This window comes from Artemia franciscana, chromosome 16 (genome assembly GCF_032884065.1).
Source record: "Artemia franciscana chromosome 16, ASM3288406v1, whole genome shotgun sequence".
NCBI lineage: Eukaryota > Metazoa > Arthropoda > Branchiopoda > Anostraca > Artemiidae > Artemia > Artemia franciscana.
Window position 1 is genome coordinate 25,700,546 of NC_088878.1, and position 18,549 is coordinate 25,719,094.

At 34.3% G+C, this 18,549-nt stretch overlaps 1 protein-coding gene across 1 annotated transcript in view; it reads right to left on the minus strand.

Annotated features, from left to right (window-relative positions):
* The window catches only part of LOC136037276 (nuclear hormone receptor FTZ-F1 beta-like), a 120,315-nt gene extending 108,662 nt beyond the window's left edge, over positions 1 to 11,653 (minus strand). Inside the window, exon 1 of the mRNA XM_065719912.1 lies at positions 11,527 to 11,653. The gene's annotated coding sequence lies outside the window, so the exon portion shown is untranslated. The remainder of the gene's footprint in view (positions 1 to 11,526) is intronic.
* Positions 11,654 to 18,549: the final 6,896 nt, after the last annotated feature.

Genomic DNA, 18,549 nt, shown 5'->3' on the forward strand with positions numbered 1-18,549 from the left:
ATCCCGATCTCTCCACTTTAAGTGTTTTCCAAGATTTCTGGTTTCCAAGCTTTCTGTTCCCCCCCCCTCCAGCCCCCAATGTCCTCAGAACCAATTCAAAATGAAAATGGAGCATCTGAGATTTAAGATATTTCTATATATCAAGCTTCATTAAGATTAGATCACCCATTCATAAGATAAAGAAACCTCAATTTTCACGTTTTCCAAGATTTCCAGTTTCCCCCTCCAACTCCTCCCGATGTCACCAGATCTGTTCGTGATTTAAAATAAGAGCTCTGAAGCACAAGATCCTTCTATACTTCAAATTTCATTAAGATCTGATAACCCGTTCGTAAGTTACAAATGCACCGTATTTTCTAATTTTTCTCACCTAACCCCCCTCCCCAAATCCCCCAATGAGAGCGTATCCGTTTTGATTATATCAATCACGTATTTAGGATTTGTGCTTATTTTTCCCACCAAGTTTCATCCCAATCCCTCCACTCTAAACCTTTTCCAAGGTCCCCCCCCCCACCCCACCCCCATGACACTGAATCCGGTCGGGATTTTAAATAAGAGATCTGAGTTACGAGGTCTTTCTAAATATGAAATTTCATTAAGATCCAATCACTCCTTCGTAAGTTCAAAATACCTCATTTGTTCTAATTTTCCTGAATTAACCCTCCCCCCAACTCCCCCAAATAGAGCGGATCCGTTCCGGTTATGTCAATAACGCATCTGGGACTTGTACTTAGTTTTTCCACCAGGATTCATCCTGATCTCTCCGCTCTAAGCGTTTTCCAAGATTTTAGGTTTCCCCCTCCAACTCCCCCCAATGTCACCAGGTCCAGTCGGGATTTAAAATAATCCTTCTAAATATCAAATTTAATTAAAATCCGATTACCCGTTTGTAAGTTTAAATACCTCATTTTTTCTAATTTTTCTGAATTAACCGTACCCCCACTCCCCCCCCAGATGGTCGAATCGAGGAAACAACTATTTTTAATTTAATCTGGTCTAGTCCCTGATACGCCTGCCAAATTTCATTGTCTTAGCTTATCTGGAAGTTCCTAAACTAGCAAAACCAGGACAGGCAGACCGACAGAATTTGCGATCGCTATATGTCACTTGGTTTATACCAAGTGCCATAAAAACTGAAAATTCTCTATCACACCACCCAGAAATTGGATAGTTTCACCATTGAATTTGTCTGTTTTTTCTAATTTATAGTGTGATTAAGTTGAATATTTTAGCCACAATGCTGAATATTTTAAATGTACTGATAGTCTTAACTAGAGCCAAGCCTAGTCTTGGATATATATTAAATAAAAAAAACTAATTTTTTTAGCTGAAAGTAAGGAGCGACATTAAAACTTAAAACGAACAGAAATTACTCCGTATATGAAATGGGTTGTCCCCTCCGCAATCCCTCGCTCTTTACGCTAAAGCTTTTAAATGTTTTAAAAAGTAGAATTGTGGCAAAGAGTCAAACTTCAGCGTAAAGAGCGATAAGTTTAATATGATTGTTAAATAATCTTTTAGGTCCTAGAATTAAAAAAAAATGGACATAATAGTGGGTTTTACCTTTCCCTGAGTATATGTTTGGCCCTTGATTCATTCCTGAAAGTCTTACTCACCTAACTCGGCTACTTTCCAAGATAACAAGAAGCTTTTGAACTAGAATTTTAACATTAAAGTTAAACAGGCTAGACTATAGGGATAACTATTTGGTCTAAATTTAAATATTGAAAAACAAAGTTTTGTAGTGAGCCAATCCTAACTATCCTAATCTTAGCTATCAGCCAACTCTAATTTTAAAGAAAGGTCTAGAATAGCAGCTCTCCAGGCGGAGACATGCTAGAACTAAAGAGGAATTTTTAGATCAAGAAATTTAGTTTATGGATTAATTTGTGTTTTTGACAATCCATCTCATAATAGTCTCATATAGCCCAAGGCTACATTTTTTTATGTTAAAAAACTAGCATAAACAATGGTCAAATTATTTCCTTATAGTATGCAGCAAGTACTAATCAACCATTTCTCTCTATTATTTCGTTTTTGACCTCTTTTCATATATACTTATATAAGTCTCTTTCATATCTCTTTATATAGGCTAAGTCATTTTTTATAGTATAATTTAATTTGAACATGTTTGAAACATAGCTATCAGATTTGAAAAATAATGATATTTGCCAGACAGTGCTTTATCATTGAAAAATATTACAAATCTAAAATAATTTGTCCAACCCATGGAAAACACAATTTCTGAGTAAAATTCTAGACAACTGACATTTTGATATCTTGAACAAAGAATAGGCTAGGAAAATAAACCTTTCGGTAAAGAATCCAGGACCGAAAAATACTCTGGGAAGGCATTGCCAAGCTACTATGCTAACTCTCTTCTGATTTCTAAGTCTTAGAAATTTACCAATACTTGTGTATTATAGCAACCATGCTTTCGTTCTTGCTCTGTTGTAAATCTGGTTTCTCTGTGCACTTGGAGATAATCAGCTTAGCCTGAGAGAGATTAACAACTATGCAGGTATATTTTAATTAAATATTTATATATATATATATATATATATATATATATATATATATATATATATATATATATATATATATATACATATATTGTTAGTTAGGGTACTTGACTCTTGCAGCAACCACACTCAAGTTTTGTTGAGTAGTGAAGTTTGGTTAAAGCTAATGAAATATAACAAAATATGATGAAAATATAATACTTCATCAACAAAATTATGAAAACTACAACTTAGAAATATGCACCCAGAATGCAGAAATACTGATAATTCTTCTGCTGGAATGATCTCTGCCTTCTGCCACCCACCACAAGTACTCTACTAGGTATGATCTTAAATGATGGCAGGATGCACCTCAGCACTGTTTATACCTCTAATTTCCAGAACCCCACATTCTCTTTGCTTTTTGGGAAGATGTGCTAGTTTCAAGAAAATTCTTTATGTGGTTCACAGTCAAGTATGGAACACAAATATTTCTAATGGTCATCAAAAGTCAGCGCCCTCTAGATGGAAAAATAACTTTTCTAAAATGTTACCATTTCTGAACTTTTTGTACATATACTTTACAAATCTGCAGGGCAAATAGCATTATTTGATGATTCTCATTCCTCTGTCTAAAATAAAATAAATTATTAAAATGGAAACTAGTTTAAACATGGATGAAAATATGGTGTTTATGTGATTTATTGAAACTTTCTATATATTATAAAGAAAGAATTGCATAATAAATCTTCATATTTTTGCACAGTCAGAGGCTATAAAAGACCTTTGGAGGGGGATTAAGAATAGAAATAAATCATTAAAAAGAAAATCATAAAAATGAACAAAAATTAACAATCTATAAATGTATCTCTTTTTGTTATAGCCTCCTTTTGGAGACCTGATATTCTGGACCTTTAAACCTAAAGGTCTAAAGCTTCGCTATAGTCTACATCATGTCTAGGAGCCTGTTGTCCAAGTTTAGGAAAGATAGGCTACATTTTGTTCGAGATGTTTGTCAAAGACAAAAAAAAACTTCCAAGTACTGAGGGTCTTGTCCTATGTCTAGTGGTAGACAAGGAAAAACTTATCAAAAGTCATTTGCTCAAATACTTTAGACCCAAGCCAGAGGTGGTTCTAGGCCTGGGCAAAGGGAAGTGTTCAGTTTTTATGACACTTGGTATTTACCAAGTGAAATATAGTGATTGCAAATTCCGTTGGTATGTCCCAGTTTTGCTAGTTTGGGCACTTCCAGATAAGCTAGGACAATGAAATTTGGCAGGTGTATTAGGGACTAGACCAGATTAAATTAGAAAAAGTTTTCCCGAATCGACCATCTGGGGGGAGTGGGGGGACAGTTAATTCAGAAAAATTAGAAAAAATGAGGTATCTTTAACTTACAAACGGGTGATTGGATCTTGATGAAATTTGATATTTAGAAGGATATCGTGTCTCAGAGCTCATATTTCAAATCCCAGCCAGATCTGGTGACATTAGGAGGGGGGAACCTGAAATCTTGGATAACGCTTAGAGTGGAGAGTATGACATTTGCTCAGTTTTTTAATTTCAAAAATTATAAAAACTGAGGTATTTTTAACTTACAAACGGGTGACCAGATCTTAATGAAATTTGATATTTAGAAGGAACTCATGTCTCAGAGCTCTTTCTTAAATACCAACCAGATCTGGCGACATTGGGGGGAGTTGGAGGGGGAAAGCGGAAATCTTGGAAGATGCTTAGAGTGGAGAAACTGGGATGAAACTTGGTGGATAGAATAAGCAAATGTCAAAAGTACGTGATTGACGTAACCGGACTCGATCCACTCTTTGGGGAGTTAGGGGGGTCCAGTGCTTTGGTGAGTTTGGTGCTTCTGTACATGCTAGGATGATGAAAATTGGTAGGCATGTCTATGACCTGCACAAATTGACTTAATAAAGTCGTTTTCCCCTATTCAACCATCCGGGAGGCTGAAGGGAGAGGAAAAATTAGAAAAAATGAAGTATTTTTAACTTACAAGTGGGTGATTAGATCTTAACTAATTTTGATATTTAGAAGGACCTTGTGTCTTGGAGCTCTTATTTTAAATCCTGACCAGCATTAAGCCTCTCATTTTCTTTTTAAATCAATCTATTGATTCTTAGAATGTTGCTAGAGCTCATGCCATATGAGCTCTTGACTCTTCTGACCTTGTCACAAGTGCCATATGAGCTCTTAGCCCTTGTTATGAAATGAAATTCCTTTTATTTTATCTTTACCCTTACTGCAGTATATCTTGCCCCTCTGATAGCCAACATACAGCAAATATAAAACAGTATAGTTTATATATAGAAAAAAAACTTAGTCAATTATTATATATAGAATTTTTACAGCTGACAAGGCAGCTAAAACTGATGAAAGCATATATATAGAAATCTTTAAATTTCCCAACTAGTTGACTATTAGATCTGATCTCTACATAAATTTCTGCCTGAATTAGCCAACTACTCAACTAATAATAGAATTAAAAAGGATAAACACTATTAAAATGGCCAACTAGTTGGCTATTAATATCTAAGTAACTATTATAAACTTTATTTTAAAATAGCCAACTTGTCAGCTATCAATAAATTTTCTGAAGTTTCACATATTTAGATTAGCCAGCCAGTTTGCTATAAGATCTCACCTATATACACACTTCAGCCTGAATTAGCCACCTAGTCAGCTTATAAGAGACCTGTTATATACTTTATAGAATTGTCAACTATCACTAAAATTTCTGAAGTTCCACATGTCTAGATTAGCCACCGAGTTGGCTATTAGATCTTACCTATATATACACTCTGGTATGAATTAGCCAACTAATCAGACAATCTTAGTTTCCAAATTTCCTTTCCTGTATATACATAGACCAGGCACGTACGCAGGAATTTTTTTTCGGGGGGGGGGGCCAAAACCTTCAAAACAGCAGATATAAAGTAGCGCTTCTTTTATTTAGTAACTAAATAAATGCAAAAAGCTGACAGTGCAATATGGATACTGAGGGAGGTAGTTCTTCTATTGCAAAAACGTCAATTTTAATGAAAAATGATAGTTTCCAAAGTTGATCCATTAAAAGCTATACTTTATCCTGAAAAGGGGGGATAAATGTCCTAATATCAAGGATAATTCTAAACTCTCTTTACAAAAAAAAATACAGTACAATCGCTAATTACTTCAAAGAGGGTAAAAAGTTAGACAGAAAATGGGTTAATAATTGGGCAGTGACTTGACCAGATAATTGCATGCTGTAAAATCACAAAAAAAAGGCTTCACACATGTATCTGGATTCTTAATAAATGTCCTACTTTTGCCAGAAATCCCAAAAAACCATGGGGAAATTAAACATTTCACAAAGTTTTGGGGGGGCCCTGGCCTGAAGGCCCCCCTCTGCATATATGCCAGACATAGACTCAATTCAGTAGCCAATTAGTTTGCTATTTTATATTTTTTGTGTACACATAAACTATTTTTCAATAGCCAACTGGTTTGCTATATTTAGGATGTTTATACAGAAAGCAGTTAGATATTAGCCAAGTAGTCTAAATGTTATGTAGAGATGATCAGCAGAAAGCAAGATGTTTCACATCCCCATCTCTGACCCATTTCAGCCAATCATAGCAAAATGATGGGGAAGAGGAAATCTAGATTAATTGGCACATTAAATCACATTGATAGTTGACTAGTTTACTATTTTAAACTAAAGCTTACATATACACAAGGATATTAATAAACAACTAGCTAGCTAATTCTATAAAGTATATACAGTTCTCTTATTAGCTGACTAGTTAGCTAATTCAGGCTAAAGTGTGTATAGGTGAGATCTAATAGCCAGCTGGTTTGATAATCTAAACATGTGTATATAGCTGAGACTTTAATAGCAAACAATTTAGCTAATTCTACTGTGCATTAGAAACTTTATTGATAGGTGACTAGTTGGCTATTTTAAAGCAAAGTTTATACATACATAGGATATCAATAGCCAACTAGTCAGCTAATCCTATAAAGTATATACAATTCTCTTAGTAGCTGACTAGTTGGCTAATAAAGGCTGAAGTGTATATACAGGTGAGATCTAACAGCCAACTGGTTGGCTATTTTCAAGTAAAGTTTGCATATACATCAGATATTAATAGACAACTAGTCAGCTAATTCTATGAAGTATATACAATTGTCTTATTAGCTGACTAGTTGGCTATTTTAAAGTAAAGTTTATATATACATTGGATATTAATAGCCAAGTAGCCAGATAATTCTATAAAGTATATACAATTGTCTTATTAGCTGACTAGTTGGCTAATTCAGGCTGAAGTGTATATAGGTGAGATCTAATGGCCAACTGGTTGGCTAATCTAAACAGGTGAAACTTTAGAAGCTTTATTGATAGCTGACTAGTTGGCTATTTTAAAGTAAAGTTTATAGATACATAGGATATTAATAGCCAGCTAATTCTAGGCTATGAAGTTTATATAATTCTTTTATTAGCTGACTAATTCAGGCAGAAGTGTATATACAGGTGAGATCTAACAGCCAACTGGTAGGCTAATCAAAATATGTGAAACTTTAAAAACTTTACTGATAGCTGACTAGTTGGCTATTTTAAAGTAAACTTTATATATACATTGGATATTAATAGCCAAGTAGCCAGATAATTTTATAAAGTATATACAATTGTCTTATTAGCTGACTAGTTGGCTAATTCAGGCTGAAGTGTAAATAAAGGTGATATCTAATAGCCAGCTGGTTTGATAATCTAAACATGTGTATATAGCTGAGACTTCAATAGCAAATTAGTTAGCTAATTAGTTGACTATTTCAAGCTAAAGCTTATATAGGCTTTACCAGGGATCTTAATAGACAACTAGTTAGCAAATTCCACAAATGTATTAGAAACTTTGGTAAAATTATGACAGTTCATATAACTGGCTTCCCAATAAAGTGGATATAACACTTATGCCTTTTTTATGTTCTTTACAAATACAATAATTGCTTCTAATTTGAATTAAAATTTAAGCACTTTTTGAGCTCTTAAAAATGACAAATTTTCAAAAAAGTATGACAGTTCACGTAACTGACTTACCAATAAAGTGAACAAATGACTCAATGTCATTTTTATGTTCTTTATGATAATAATAATTGCTTCTACTGGAAATTCAAATTACACACTTTTTGAGCTCTTAAAAATGACAAATTTTCAATTAAAGTATGAGTTTTAACTTGTTTTCAAAAAAATAATGCTACATTTTCTCAGAGCTAAAATTATTTATAATCAGGTTAGTCTAGATTAGTTTAGGTTAAAAGTGCTCAAATTTGAATCTATGGTAGAAGTAAGTATTATATTTGTAAAGAACATAAAAAAAAGCTTCAAGTGATATCTTCACTTTATTGGTAAGTCAATTATATGAACTATCATAAATTTACTGGAGCTTTATGGATAGCTGACTAGTTGGCTATTTAAAAATAAAGCTTATGTAGGCTATAGGCTACCTAGGATAATAATAGCCAACTAGTTAGCTAACTTAATAGGGTAGGCTATATACAATTTAAGCCAGCTAATTCTATAAAGTATATACTATTCTCTTATTAGCTTACTAGTTGGCTAATTAAGGCTGAAATGTATACAGCCTATAGGCAAACCTAATAGCCAATTGCTTGGCTAATTTAAAGATTCCATAGATATAAACTGTCATTCATATTAAGTACCTAGTTGGCTAGACATTTTTTGGTAGAATTCTAGTTAATTGACTTCTTTCTATCTCAAAAAGGGTTTTAGGTTAGGAAAATGAAACTTTCAGGAATGGATCTACAGGCTAAAGTATGGCCCAGGAAGGTATTTCAAAGTACCCACCCCTACTCCTTCTCCCTCTAGAGGGCCCTGAAATTTGCCTACATGACAGGTCAATACCTATTGACATTTTGACAAAACAACATTTTACCTTAATTTTCAGTTACTAGTTGCCTTTTCTCTGCCTTTAATTCTGAAAATGCAATTCCTGTTATTTAAGTAGAATTTCGAGCCATATCAATGTTTTTTTTTTTCAAAATTTAGAAAATGTATTTGCATATCTTTAAAACCTTTTAAATGGAACTAAGCAAAGTTATGAAGCTGAAAACAATTTGGTAAAATTCTAGTTCATTAAGTTCTTGCTATCTCAAAAAGGGTTTAGGTTAGGAAAATGAAACTTTCAGGGATGAATCTACAGACTAAAGTATGTCCTGGGAAGGTATTTTGAAGCAACTATCTCCACTCCTTCTCCCTCTAGAGGGCCCTGACCTTTGATGACCTTTAAAAATATTTGTGTTATAAAAGTGAAACTTTGCAAAATAGATATTCTGCTTAATTGAAGCACAACAAAATTGTTTTCAGCTTCATAACTTTGCTCAATTCCATTTTATAAGGTTTTAAAGATATGCAAATGCATTTCCTAAATTTTGAAAAAAAATATTGATATGGCTCAAAATTCTACTCAAATAACGGGAATTGCATTTTCAGAACTAAAGGCAGAAAAAAAGCAACTAGTAACTGAAAATTGAGGTAAAATGTTGTTCTGTGAAAATTTCAATAGGTATAGACCTGTCATGAAGGCAAATTTCAGGGCCCTCTAGAGGGAGAAGGAGTGGAGGTGGGTACTTTAAAATACTTTCCCAGGATATACTTTAGCCTGTAGACCCATCCCTGAAAGTTTCATTTTCCTAACCTGAACCCATTCCGAGATAGCAAGAAGTCAATTAACTAGAATTTTACCAACAATTTTCTTGTACTTCAATTAAGCAGAAGATCTATTTTGCAAGGTTTCAGTTTTATAACACGAATATTTTTAAAGGTCATCAAAGGTCAGGGCCCTCTAGAGGGAGAAGGAGTGGAGGTAGTTGCTTCAAAATACCTTCCCGGAATATACTTTGGTAAATTTATAGCAAACAGTATTAGCCTACTGGCTTTTGTATAAAGTGAATATACCATGCAATGCCTTTTTTTATGCTCTTTACAAATATAATATTTGCTTCTACCAGAAATTCAGATTTAAGCACTTTTTGACCTCTTAAAAATGACCTAAATATGGGGTATAAAAAGGCTTAAAACATTGGTCTCAAACTTTATAACATTGGACTCAAACTTACCATTTCATTATAAATCCATTTTTTAAATGTTACATTATCCACAAGCACTGATTTTCCACGATTATATTGGATAAATAAATTTTACCTATGTTATTGCATTTTCTTCAGTAAAATTCTAGTTAATTGACTTCTTGCAATCTAGGAAACAGTTTAGGTTAGGAAAAAGAAACTTTCATGGATAGGTCTGCAGGCTAAAGTATGTCCCAGGAAGGTATTTTAAAGTACCCACCTCCACTCCTTTTCCATCTAGAGGGCCCTGAAATTTGCCTACATGACAGGTCACACCTATTGAAATTTTGAAAAGACAACATTTTACCTTAATTTTCAGTTACTCGTTGCTTTTTCTCTGCCTTTAGTTCTGAAAAATGCAATTCCTTTTATTTGAGTAGAATTTTGAGCCATTTCAATGTTTTCTTTCAAAATTTAGGAAATGTGTTTGTATATCTTTAAAACCTTATAAAATGGAATTGAGCAAAGTTATGAAGCTGAAAACAATTTTGTTGTACTTCAATTAAGCAAAAGATCTATTTTGCAAGGTTTCACTTTTATAACACACAGATTTTTAAAGGTCATCAAAGGTCAGGGCCCTGTAGAGTTAGAAGGAGTGGAGGTAGTTGCTTCAAAATACCTTCCCGGGACATACTTTGGTCTGTAGATGCATCCCTGAAAGTTTCATTTTACTAACCTAAACCCTTTCTGAGATAGCAAGAAGTCAGTTAACTAAAATTTTACCTTTTCTTCTTCCTTGTTGTCAAAATTTCAATTAAAGCATGTGTTTTCTGTCTTTTTTACAAAATAATAGGATATTTGAAATCACAAATCTGTAATAGTTTAGACACAAATTTGGGCTATATATTTGCACATCAGGGGAATGGGGGTAAAGCATAGCATATATTAAATAGGTAAACTAACCATTACTGTATTTAATATAGTTAAATTTATAGCAAACAGCATAACTGGCATTTGTGATAGCCATCTTTTGTATTTTTGACCAAAAATGCAGGCTTTTATCTAGAATTTGATGTCAAGGAAGAAAAAAATGCCATAAAATTGGAAAAATTAATTTATCCAAATTAATATTGGAAAATCAGTGCTTGTGGATTATATAACATTAAAAAATGGATTTATAATGAAACAGTAAGTTTGAGATCCATGTTATAAGGTATTTAAGGTTTGAGACCAATTTTCTTAGCCTTTTTAATAACCATATTTAGGTCATTTTTAAGAAGTCAAACAGTGCTTAAATCTGAATTTCTGGTAGAAGCAATTATCATATTTGTAAAGAGCATAAAAAAAAGGCATCAAGTGGTATACTGACTTTATACAAAAGCCAGTAATGCTGTTTGCTATAAATTAACCTATACTTTAGTCTGTAGATTCATCCCTGAAAGTTTCATTTTCCTAACCTAAACCCTTTCTGAGATAGCAAGATGTCAATTAACTAGAATTTTACCCATTTTTTTCATATATAGTGTTTGGCTCAGGTTTTTTCTTTATAGACCTATATAAATTTTATTAGGCTAGCTTACATAAAACTGGAATATTAGCCTAATAGCCAAATAGTTATAATTATACTGATTATAACTATCATATCTATTTTTAATTTCATAAATTTTCTATTAGCCATCTCTTGGTATCCCCTTGCCCTCCCCTCCCCTAGGTTATGAGGCCTAAAAGTACTACTGCCTTGTCTGCAATTCTAAACAAAATTTAAAAACGAAGAAACATAGTGATGGCTTAGATATAGCACCACAGCCTAATCAGTGTGTAGCCCAGTTGGCAAAAAAAAAATACATTAGGTAAAGCCCGCTTTAGGTAGACAAGGAGCTATGGCCTAGCCTATTAAGGCTGCTACAGTCCATTCTAAAGCCAAAAAATAAAAAGGTACACTTACTTTGGACATATGTTTCCTTCAGAATCTTCAGCTTAGAAAATCCACATAAACTTAATAGCAATTCAACTCCCTCAAATCCATACTAATAGTTGTCTCAAACACACAAGTTGTTGTGATTTGAAATGATGAAAATAGTAAATTGGGTAGTTGCAATAAAAATGTAATCCCTATATTATTTCACCGAGGCTCTTTTAAAGTTTTTTAGTTGCTACCGATTTTTGCTAGAAAAAAAAATTCGCGTTTTCCATCCTCATCAAAGATGCCAAAACAAGATGTAAGTGATCTATACTATTATTCTACTATACTTAGCTAGGCTTTTGCAGGTCAGAGATCGAGTTAGTAACCATTTGCATGGGACTTGGGCGTAGTCGCGGCTACGACTACACCTTAACAAAAATCTCCCGTTTACATGGGGCTCGGAGTTTCAATCCCAGGCGTACTAATAGTTAAACAGTTCAAAATGGGGATGAAACCTTTTAATCGACAGTGAACAGAATTTTTAACTGTATATTACGAACACATATACAATGTTCATCATCAGCAGTAAACTCTTACTGCTGAGTTTTACTGTTGATAATGAACACTGTATACGTGTTCGAAATATCCAGTTAAAAAAAATTATATCTATTAACTGTCGATTAAAAAGTTTCATCCCTATTTTGAACTGTTTTACTTTCGTCATAGAAAGGCAGTGTTGTCTTTGAAGTTATCTACTAATAGTTCAATTATCAACTTGCCAGCAACTAAGACTAGGTTTCAACCTTGACAGCCTAGACAGTCACTCTTTGCACTAATTTTTGGAATAATTTGCGTCTTAACCCACGTTTCCGATATCTACTCCCATCTCTTCATTACTCACCAAAGCTCCGTTTACCTCGATCAAAATTACAATGTCACTTGGTTAATATCAAGTGCCATAAAAACACACAAAATCATAGCCAAAAAAGGCCAACGATATTTCAGACAACCTCTGAAAAAGCTCCTTGACATATTCATAAAACTCATACATGAACGAGTAGAAACCTATCATATTCGATACTCTAGTTATTTCAGCCGGTTACAAAAGGTAGAAACCTGTTTTACTGGTTTCGGAAAGGCCTATTTCTAATACAATTTTACAACCACCAAGATTACCCCCCCCCCTCAGAGAACATAGGATAAAATTGATACTAGTAAAGAAATTATAGTGTTCATTCTAAAATTTAGCGTTTTAGTTTCAGATATTTGAGAAAACAGCTAATATTGTACTTTTGAACTTGAAATTTTTAATGAATCAACAGAATAGCCGAAACAATACACCAGCTTTTAATAAAGGCACAAAGAGAGGTAGGACTCAATGTATTCTCCATATCGCCCAAAAAATCAGGCTTCTCAAAAATAGAAAGAAGAAGAAAAAAACAAGTTATCGAAGGAAGGGATGAAAAAAAGAAACAATTTACAAAATATTATGATAGCCCGTTTCTTTAAGCAGATACAACCATCTTCATCAAGTTTTCTATCTATCAATTTTCTACCAAAGCTTTCTGAAGAATATTCTGATTTGTCGGTAAATACACAATCTCAACTTATTGGTCCTGGTTTCAGGTGGATGTGGCTCAAGATCAATCCCAAGAATTCAGAGTACCTGGTTCTTTAAAGTAATAGCATCTCACTGCAAATGGTATGAAGTTAGCTCGAAATTGACTCAAGTTGCAAAGTTCAGAACCCTGAGTATCACCTATCGAGCTCAAAACTCTTTTCCTTGTCTTTACAATGGCTACTAACGTATACTGACTGCTCATGTTCCCTGAGTTACCCATTGCCCTGTATGCCCATTCTAATTTTTTTTCTGGCTACCATCAAATAATTTTTGTTCTTCCAGGACGGCGAGATTGGTTTATCATTATTTTTGTTTAAGCCTTAAACAGTAAATTGACAAATGTTCATTTTTTCGGTTAAAAATTATCCCATCTTGTGGACTTCTTTCAATGAATATTATTGCCTTATGAATTATATATAGCTGTAAACTTTAGATTACATTATAATTACACTGGCAGTGCCTCCTCTGTTTCTTTTACTCTGTTTTCATTTTTGACACACCTGTATCAGGTGCAATGCTATAGTACACTTGTATGGTATAGTACACCTTATTGTTACGTAATAGGCGATTGTTTGTTTACTTGTGAAAATATTTTCTTCAGGATGCAGGTGCTTATTACGTAATATGTGTCGCGTGACTTCTTAAATTTATTGTGGATGATTTAATCTCACATGGCTTAGGGTATTCCCCCCAGTATCACGAGGGTCATGCTATGAATTCTGCTTTCCTCACATATTTAGAAGAAAATACGCTATATCAATCCGTTGAATCACCAAAAAGGTTCAGAAATCGACAAATACCCTCGCCACTTGACTTAGTAATCACAGACGACCTAGATCAAATTCTAAGTATCGATAATTTACCACCGATTAGTGCAAGTGATCATGTATGTCTCTTAATAACTTTGTAACTGTCACCACCCTCTTCCGACCCGTGGACATGATTTTGTTGGATCAAGCAAAAACATTTGACAGAGTCGCACACCTAAGGCTGAAAAGAAAGCTTCAAGCTTGTCGCATCCACTTGGACATTTTTGAACGGATTTTAGACTTCCTGGGAGAACGAACCCAAAGAGTTGCTGTCATTAATGATAAAGGAGTACGTGTAATTTCATCGCCTATACCTGTTCTTAGTGGAGTTCCCCAAGGAACCGTGCTTGGGCCATCACTTTTCAACATATATATCAATGATGCTCCTGAAATACTCCAAAACCTTCTAACACTTCATGCAGATGATTCTCAGCTCATGGGGGCAGCATCATCTTGGGCAGAGGCTGCCTCAATCCAAGCCGATCTCGACAAGCTGGATGACTGGGCTAGACAATGGCTACTTGAATTTAATTCAAGTAAATGTAAAGTTTTACAATTTGGCAATAAAAATCAAAAACATATTTACACCACGCAAAACCAAATAACTGGTAAAAGATAACCCCTAGTTGCAGTTACAGAGGAAAGAGACTTGGATGTCATAGTTGGCTGCCAGTTAAAGTTTCGAAGTCATACCGAAAAGATTGTAGCTAGTGCGAACCGCGTTTTAGGGACAATCAAACGAACATTCACGACTAGATCTCCATGAACAATCACCAAGCTATACAAGAGTCTTGTCAGACTAAGGCTAGAAATTGGCATGTCAATTGCATCTCCCTTCTACAAAGTGGACAAGGATATGATAGAAAAAGTACAGAGGAGAGCAACAAAGATAGTAGACGGATGCCAACATCTTCCTTACCCAATGAGAATGCAAACTCTGAAGTTATGCAGTATGACTTACCAAAGAAAAAGGGGTGACATGATTAAAACTTACAAATTGATTCACAAAAATCCAATTCATAGTCTCTTCTTCATCGATTCATCATAATGGACAAAGGGTCATGCTAAGAAGCTCATAAAGGTCAACGCTCAAAGGAGGGAACGCCATTACTTCCTAACCAACCGGGTAGTAGACCAGTGGAACTCCTTGAGCGATCATACTGTATCCAGTAAGACCGTCAAAGAATTCAAAGTCTCACTTGACAAGGAGTGGAGCAGTAAGGAATGGAGGCTGGAATGGGACACCTTGGAGTCCCAGACCAGAACATAAACCCTAGTCAATAAAACCAACTCAATATTCAAAACAATTCCGAATCGATCCACATGACAATTTTTGAAGAAATACTGAGCAATGCTACAGGATGTAAAATCCTTCAATTGCTCTAAGTTGCAATTTAAGGTAATTTAAGGTTTTAACTCCGGGGAAACTTTACAATACATCAATAACTGGTTTTGAAGGTCAACAACACGTGAGTTGTTAAATATTTTGGTTCACCCACCTCAGTATTGAAAAAAAGTTCAGTTTGTCAACATTGAGGATATTATTTTTGGCATATTCTTTAGTAATGGATGGCTTTACTCTTACGGAACTTGATGACGCTAGCAATGGCGGAATGAAGCCAAGAGTGCTTATATATGATTATAAACCTACTGACTTTTATTTGGCCGTTAAAAAAATTCTTCAAATGACAATATCATGTGTGACATTGCTTCGAATAAGCCAATTCAAACACGGTAATTTTATAATATGAATCAAAACAGTATTATTGACTTTACAAGGAGATATAATAAAAATGAATATATAATTTTCAATGATATATTGAAATATCATGTTGTAGAAAATGTGACCCAGACTTTGCATACTAAGATGAGTACAAGTTCAATCCTGACGAGCAGCCACCACTTGTCGTTACCAATGGTCAACTATATGTAGAAGAGGAAATCTAAAGAATGAAGGCTCTTTTGTACATACAAGTCTTATCAATAAACAAATTTGCAAATATTTTAAAGCATTGCACCCTTAAGCCACTGAGAGCTATATTATGCAGGTAGTAAAGAGTATTTTCAACTATAATCGTTCAATCGAGAGTTGTCTACATAAATACTGAAAAATTCACTGTAAGTTTATCCGCGACATTGAAAAATAAATATAAAAGTACAAGAAAACTATAACTTTTGGTTGATAAGTCTTTTACTCGCAACCAATTTTGAATAATATATTGTCCAATTTCCTCGATAAAACTTATGATGCGAGGCGTGTAGAATGCATACGGTAGGCCAAGAGGATCGAAAAATTCAATATTCGTCGCTGTTTGAAAGATGCACAGAAAATGACCCGTTTTACAGATGATGAACTGCTAGCAACTATGATAAGAGTATTATTAACACTTTTAATATGGTTGACGAAACCCAAGGGTATACAATAGGACTTGTATTTGGACATGTAAGGATCCAAATTGAACAAATTGATTATTTGATTTGTGTTCATAGTGCCAAGTCTAATAGAACACTGCCATCAGTGATAATTTTCCAGTAGGTTTCACATTTATTCAGCGAGATCAATGCTATACTCTCTGTCAATGGTTTGGCAAAGGTACACACTAAACCTACAATGCCTGTTCGGACAAAACGCATATCTTGAGTACCAGATAAGTCCAATAAATTGATACCATGATTTTTTGCAAACATTTCATCGGTTATACCAATTTCAAATAGTTGAGATTCTCGATCTAGGGATAGCATTGTCAATTCATATTGGGTCCTGTATGATTTATCAAAGGATGAATTTTACAGTGAAATTCCATTTACTTTATATACAAGGGATGAAAGTCCGAACATTTCAAGTATATATGGAGAATTTGTCCAACATCCTGTTGTACTAGCTCTTTTTACAAAAGCCAAAGCGAGCTTTGAAGGAATTTCTACATTAATAAATTACGAATCAGTGTAGCTGTGTGAACCCGTAGCAATGTCATTGATTCGTGATTGTATGCGGAACGAGCAGTTTGATATTATTTCCACCATATCTTGATTTTCCAATGGCCTAAGCAACAGAACTCATAGTCTATTTTTTTTGTACATGAAGCATTGCCGAGGTTAGAGAGACTGTTACATCAGGTGCAGTGGCAACTACTTTTTGGAAAATAAAATTGGACGGAGCGAGTCGTTACTTGATAGTTGTATCTTAATATTGGGAGGCAACCATTGATGTATATTAAATATTTCATAGTTCATTTTCCCAACCAAGTGTATTTCTTTAGTTGTCACATCTGTAAGCATGTTCGTAGTGTCAGTGTCCGTTCTACAATCATATCAAATGGCTAAATCTCTCAATTTCAGTGTCAGTGTGAGTGTAGTGACACACAGATCAACAGTTTCTGCATTGAAACGATTTAAACATGAGGTGATAAAGAGATGAAATTCTTTGTGTTGTAAATATCCCATTTCTAGGAAAAGAAATGGATCTTAATTTTTTCGATCTAACAATTTTCACTCTTGGTTTCTTTTTCTTCTTTATCAAAAATGAATTTTTTTTTCGCTTCTCACCTGAGCTGATGGGTGACGAGGTTTTTCTCGGCCTTTTTAAGCCTTTTTCCACTTTGTCATGATTTCAGTCACTCACCGAGGGATCGCGCGCCACACCTGAGATTTCGTCAAACACTTTCTTTAAAATATTTCCCAAAGACCTATTTTTGTACTACAGAGGATGCAAATCCGTAGCGGCTGGTACAATATACTTTTTAGCAAGGATAATGCAGAGTAAAACAACTTAGCAAACTAATTGCCAAGACCATAACCCGACATTGACGAAAGACCTCTGTAATAGTCCATTTTGTGACCCAATTGTAGTGGTCTAAGAGCAGCAACATAGCAATCAATATCAGGACAAATAAAGCTATTTTCCTATTAACCTTCACACTAAATGGGTCAAAATGACATGTAATCACAGCCGAACCTTTTGTTATTGCTAAAGAATCTTCCAATTCACTTCCTAATGTTAACTGACAGAGATCCAAATATGAAGTGTTTACTGGAATATATTTTAGGTGCTTTATATTGTAGTGGTGAATGTGTTAATGAGTAGTTTTTCGTTCAAAAACACGTAGGAAGGGGACATTGGTATTACGGACTCTCGATGTCTCGACAAAGTATGCACAAAGAAATATACAATTGTCCGATGAGAAGTCGGTTGGATAGTCTGCAAAAATAACAAGTTCCATCCCGCTGAAGGTACCTGCACTTTTTCCCTCGATTATATTACTTTTAAAACCAAAAACCTTTCTCAGATTAACATTGTGATGAATTATTTCGTTCTTGGTGGGAGAGCTAATGTAAACACTAACCTATTCCATTGAACAGTTAAAGTGGAATGCATCATTCTTACAAGCAGAGATTTTTCTTTTGATTGCACTACACAAATAAGTTATACTACCATATTCTTTGTATGGCCAATCGTTTGGTCTAACTTTTATATCATATGTATGATCTTTTCTCAGGATAGCATATGTATTTTGAAAACACAATCAACTAGAACAACTTCATAATTTCCCTCAAATTTGATGCCAGGGGAGAGTCTTGTCCAAAATCACGCGTTTTATTTAAATCATCATAGATTGGGTCACATATATACACATG